Genomic DNA, 6,000 nt, shown 5'->3' with positions numbered 1-6,000 from the left:
GTTCAGATAAGAAACTTTGCGAAATTTCTGCACAATTTTAACAGCTAGAAGCTTCAAATTTCACCAAATGCTTACGTATATAGCATATATTGTTGTCTAAAAAAATCATAGAGATCGGTGGTATATATATTATATACCCCATATAAACTGTATTTTTGTGTCCCTTTTTTACGGCTAGAAGATTCAAAATTCATCAAATTTCATCAAATAGTTACGTTTACGTCATATATTGTTGAAATACGTGATTCGTGACCACAAAAAACGTGAAAATGTGCATCCTCACACAAAGTACCTACCTATTTTTTATTTTATATTTATCTTAAAAATCGTTTAGGTATGTAGATCTGTTCATTATATATTTCTTATTTTATGCATCCGATTATTCGGAGATTACGAACGGCATAAGATTATTGTTCAGCCCCATTCATAAAAGGTATGAAGTCTTCGGCACAGCCGAAGACAGTCCGGTCCTTACTTGTTTTTTTTTTTATTTAAAGTCAACAACAGACACAACGCGGTCGACTACTAAAAATATTATAATTCGATGCCAAACTATTTGTAGATTTAACAAAATATTTGCACATATAAGAGCTAACATTAGGATTAAATACAAAAGAACTTTAAAAATTAAATTCAACTCTAAACAAAAAGAGAATTAAATTTGTTCTTATTTTAATTACCAATCAGGAGATATGAGAGTATTGAACTATGCAAAGCAGTAAAAGAGTATTCCATGCTGATACAAGTATACAAATCATTATAGTGCTAGCACCAATTCCGCAAGGGATTATTTTTAGCAAAATTTTGTCGGCACGTTGATAGGTGGAAGAGAAATAGTGTCTAAAAGTTCTGCTAAGGACAGCGAAGTTTAGGTGACTGAAAAGGTAAGAGGAGTCTATCTCATCGATGATGAGCTTGTGCAGGAACATTACCCCAAGTAATATCCTTCGGTTTTCCAAAGTTGGTAAACTTATAAGAAGCAGCCAATTTTTGTATGGTGGTAGATGAAGGTTAGGATCCCAGTTAAGGCCACGGAGTGCGAAAATTAAAAATTGTTTCTGATCCGAATCAATTCGATGTATATAATTTTGATAACGCGGGCACCAGACACACGTGTGAAAAGGAACTTAGTTAGATACGGATCATCGAACTCTTTGGCCCACCGTTTCACAAATCCAAGTATCCCTGTTGCTTTGTTCACAATTGATGAAATATGCATATTGAAAAACAGTTTCGAATCAAAGAGAACTCCGAAATCACTTACAACAGATATTACCAAGAGCGTGCTATTTAACGTAAAAGATGCCAAAATTGGCTTCACGCGATGAAATGTCATTAGCTTGCATTTAGAACAGTTTAAATCTAGAAAATTCGCTGTACACCAGCATTGAAAAGAATCCAAGTCAGGCTATAAGAGATGGAAAGAGGATAACTCAGAGGGAAGGTATGCATAGCAAAGTTTAACATCATCCTCATACATAAAAGTACGGGAATGTAAGATAATTTTTGGTAAATCATTTATGAACAGGGTACAGAGTAGTGGACCCAAATGACTACATTGAGGAACCCCAGACGTTACATTAAACTTCTTAGAAAGAAAATTTTTAACAAAACTTGTTGAGTCCTGTTGGCGAGATAACTTTCAAGCCAGAGAAGTAAATGCTTCGGAAACCCAAGAAACTCAAGTTTAAAAATTAGAAATACAAGATTGACAGAATCAAAGGCTTTACTGAAGTCGGTATAAATCATGTCAATTTGCCCTTTGTTTAAAAATCCGTCCATTAGTAAAGAGGTAAGCCCTAGCAAGTTGGTAGTGGTTGATCTTCGAGTTGCAAAACCATACTGGCTAGACGATAGTAAAGAGCTACACATGTGCTGAAGTTGACGAGTAATAATACGTTCGAAAGTTTTGGGGATAGCTGAAAGCTTGGCTATGCCCCTATAGTTCTCAATATTAGATCTACTACCTTTTTGTGCAAAGGGATGATAAATGACTCCTTCCAAATTAATGGCAAAGACCCAGATTCCATGGATAGCGTAAATAATTTAGGAATCGGCTCTGATAGATTCACGGCACAGTAATTAAGCACACAGCTAAGAACACCACCAGGCCCCGGAGAAAAAACTGGTTTCAAATAAAAAGAGTCTGAAGAACAGTATTGTTATCAATGACTGGATTTAGTATGCAATTAAAACTTTCTAATTTATACGGATATTGACCAGTTTGAAATGATTTAGAGGAATACGTCGTTTCAAAGAAATCTGAAAATAAATTCGCGATACCATTATCGGAAATAGCATCCTTGCAACCAAAAGTGAAGCCAGCCTGAAATCCAGTAGTTTTTCTCTTAGAGTTAACAAAACTATAAAATTTTGCGGATTACTAAAAAAATGAAGTTTAGAACTGGTTAAATAATTTTTGTAACACATTTGATTAAGACAATGAAAATTGGAGCGAGCAACTAGAAACTTTCGAAGAAACAATTAAGAGTAGCGTAAAATAAATTGCTGATTCTAGGTCATAACACGCATACAAATATGCCCAATCATGGTTGGCAATCAATTCATTTAGTTTAAAGAAGTTGGTTTTAAAGATATATCTCGAACGAGATTTTAATTTAGATACATCAGACACAGTAGTAGGTAGAACAATATCAAGAGCAATTTCAATCGTAGGGTGTAGGGGATCCTCAGGAAGAGATAATGGAGAAACACGGTTAAGAGTGGTACCCACAAAGTCTTCAACAAATACTAAATCAAGAATCTTATTCTTACAATCTAACACATCGTTGATTTGAACTAGAGGTGTATCCAATAGAGAGTTGAAAAATTCATGTTGAATTCTTGGGGTCAACAAGTTTGAGCCACTTATGTTTACCCAGTTCACCGAGGGCAAATTAAAATCACCAAGAACTACTATACGATCTTTATCTCGTAACTGAGAGTATACATTACGAATAGCTAAGTTATGGTAAGAATAAATAAGCAAATCCGAACGAGGCGGTATATATGAACAGCAAATTAATAAACTATAACTATTTAATGACAGCTTCACTACTAAAAATTCTATTTCAGATTAGTTGTCCGACGTCAACAACTCCGATGAAAAGCGTGAGTCCACAGCAATGAGGACAACTCCACTTCTAGATATACGATCACGCCGATGAACCACATATTTGTTCGAGAAAAGATCAGAATTTAAGTTACCAGGTTTTAACCATGTTGCGGTAAAGGCTACAACTTGCGCTGAGAAAGCAAAGCTATTAAGAAAAACCGCGTTCAATTTAGATCGTAAACCACGAACATTTTGTTAGTGGATATTTAGAAAAATTCAGTCAGTTATGTTGCTAACCCTGCGGTATTGGTCAGACCGTGTTTTGGGCTTTGTACTGCTGTGGGCATAGTAGTGACCTTTTTTTTTGTACAAGTGAACCACAGTGTGATCCGGCCAAAAAGATAAATCAAGTACTCTATCAAAACACAGGACCCGAATCGCCACATACGATCACGGATCGAAAACTACAATTATGTGATACGTCAGACGTATGGGTCGATTGGCATTACCACATACGAAAGCTTTCGTATCGTAATTCATTCTCAATTTACATTAGATTTTAAGGTCCACATCACTGTGGATTTTATTTTTATGTCACAAAAGATGTGGAAATGTCAAAATATTTAAAAATTTTAATAAAAAAACGAAATTTCAAAATGGATGTGCACTTACTTTTCTATATAAGTTCAATCGATAGTGAGGAAGATGAAACAATAGCAAGGAGCTTACTTAGAGATAAAAGTGATCTTTTAGCTTTACCACAAACTGCGTAAGTATGTGGCAAATAAAATTTTACATATATACAAAAATTTTTATTTTGCAGATTCTTGAAACGATTTAGATTATCCAAAGAGGCTTTCCAGTTTGTACTTGATGCCTTAGACTTGAAGCAGTCGGATGCGAAATCGGTGCCTCCAGTTATACAACTAGCTGCCACACTTTTTCTTCTAGGAAGTGGTGGGTATCAGCATTATGTTGGCAGTGATTATTCGGTTGGAATGTGCCAGAGTACTGTGTCAAAAGATAACATCCCACGTTCTTCTCGAAATGGAGAACAAGTTGTGTCCGCAATATATTCGATTTCATTTAAACGAAACTTCGCAATGCAAGCAATGGTTTATGGACAAATACAAACTACCTGGATGTAGGCAAACGTTCAATTACATTTATAAATTAAGTTTTTTAATTGAATATCTATTTTAAAGTGATTGGTTGCATTGATGGCACACACATCGGCTTGTAAAGACCATCTGTGGATGAGCATATGTACTTTAATAGGAAAGGATACTATAGTATCAACGCCATGATAGTGAGTTGTTGCTCATCTTCGGTATTCTTTGTGCTAACTGTATAAATATTTTTGCAGATGTGCGATCACAACTATAAAATTTTGGCAATCAACTGTCAATACGGTGGTGCGGCTCATGACTCCTTCGTTTGGAAGCATTCAGATCAAAGACGAGTGTTGCAAGAGCGGTTTTAACTTAATAGGCGGAGCAATGTGTGGCTATTAGGTACGAAAGTGTATGCTTTGTGGTTAATATTACTATTATAATGATAATTTTCATTTCAGTAGGTGATTCTGGCTATCCCCTAGAGCATTGGTGCATAACGCCTTACCGAAACCCCGCCGATGGCTCCAGTGAATCAGCATTTCATGATGTACACTCAAAAGCAAAATCTATCATCGAACGAACCATTGGTATTTTTAAAGGACTTTGGAGAATTTTAGGGTATGGCAATAGGGGAAGGTACCATCCTACAAAAGTGGCACGATTTGCCAATGTGTGTGCAGGTTTACATAATATCTGCATACAGCTCAAAGTTGATTACAACATACGAAGATATGAATCAGACCAAATCAGGGATGTTGATCCAGGCGAAGCCAACCATCTTACCACAATTGCTCAAACAATAAGAGACCAAATAAAACACTCTCTAGTTAATTCCATGTAAAGATTACGAAACAACGATTTTTAAAAGCAAATGAATTCATTTAATTGTTTTTACTTAGTGCTAAATATGTATCTTAAAATTAGAAATAAAATAAATGAAATGGATATTCGTTGAATTGCTTAAAATAAAAAAAATTCAGGTACAAAATTGTTCAAGCTAACTTAAAATTTTTATTTCTCCTTCTTCTATTTACACTTATTGATAGAGACTGTAATTCTAAATTTTTGATTTGTAAATCAAGTGCATGGGAAGCTCATTGCAGACCATGCTTCTCCTCCTTAATAGTTAGCATCCTTTCATGCACTTCTAACAATCTCTCCTGCCCCTGCACCAACCGGTCAACCTTTTCCCCAAATCGCGTTGAAAATCAGACACTTAACTTAAATTTTGTTGGATCAGGGACAATTTCTCGGCACCCTTACTTACTCGCCGTGAAGTATTGCTCCGAGAGGTTACTCCTAGATGGACAAGGCAAAGCGGCTGATGCGCTACTTGTTCCACCATCACTACTGTTTCCACTATCACTATTTTCTGTGCTGCTTCCTTGAGTGGGTGGCTTTCCAAAAGTGCGAACGGTACTATTCCCGTCCACTGCAACCTCAAGTCCGGCTGCCTCTATAATAAACTCCTCAGTTGCACTGATGGGAATTTCGTTAGAGGGAACTCCTCCAGTTTGTCTTTTGGACAATTTATTGTGGGAAAGCTTCTTCGCCTGCTATTTTTGATCCGCGAAAACCTACAAGCAAATATTTGTAAGTATATTGGTTGCACTTTATATATATATTTATGTATATATATATACCTTCCTCCACATCTTGGCGTCTTTGACTGTTGGCCCGTCAGCATTTAAACGCTTGGAAAGCTCCTCCCACAGTCTCTTGGATGTTGCTCTACCTTGTGCGGAATTCGGAAATTAATTTTTCGCCAAGTTCGGTTGTTCCGCAATAAATTGCGCCATGCACTCCTTTTGATTTGGGTTTAGCTTGTTA

This window comes from Eurosta solidaginis, chromosome 5, assembly GCF_040869045.1.
Source record: "Eurosta solidaginis isolate ZX-2024a chromosome 5, ASM4086904v1, whole genome shotgun sequence".
Taxonomy (NCBI): Eukaryota; Metazoa; Arthropoda; class Insecta; order Diptera; family Tephritidae; genus Eurosta; species Eurosta solidaginis.
The sequence above is the reverse complement of the archived record's forward strand: the minus strand, read 5'-3'. Positions refer to the sequence as shown.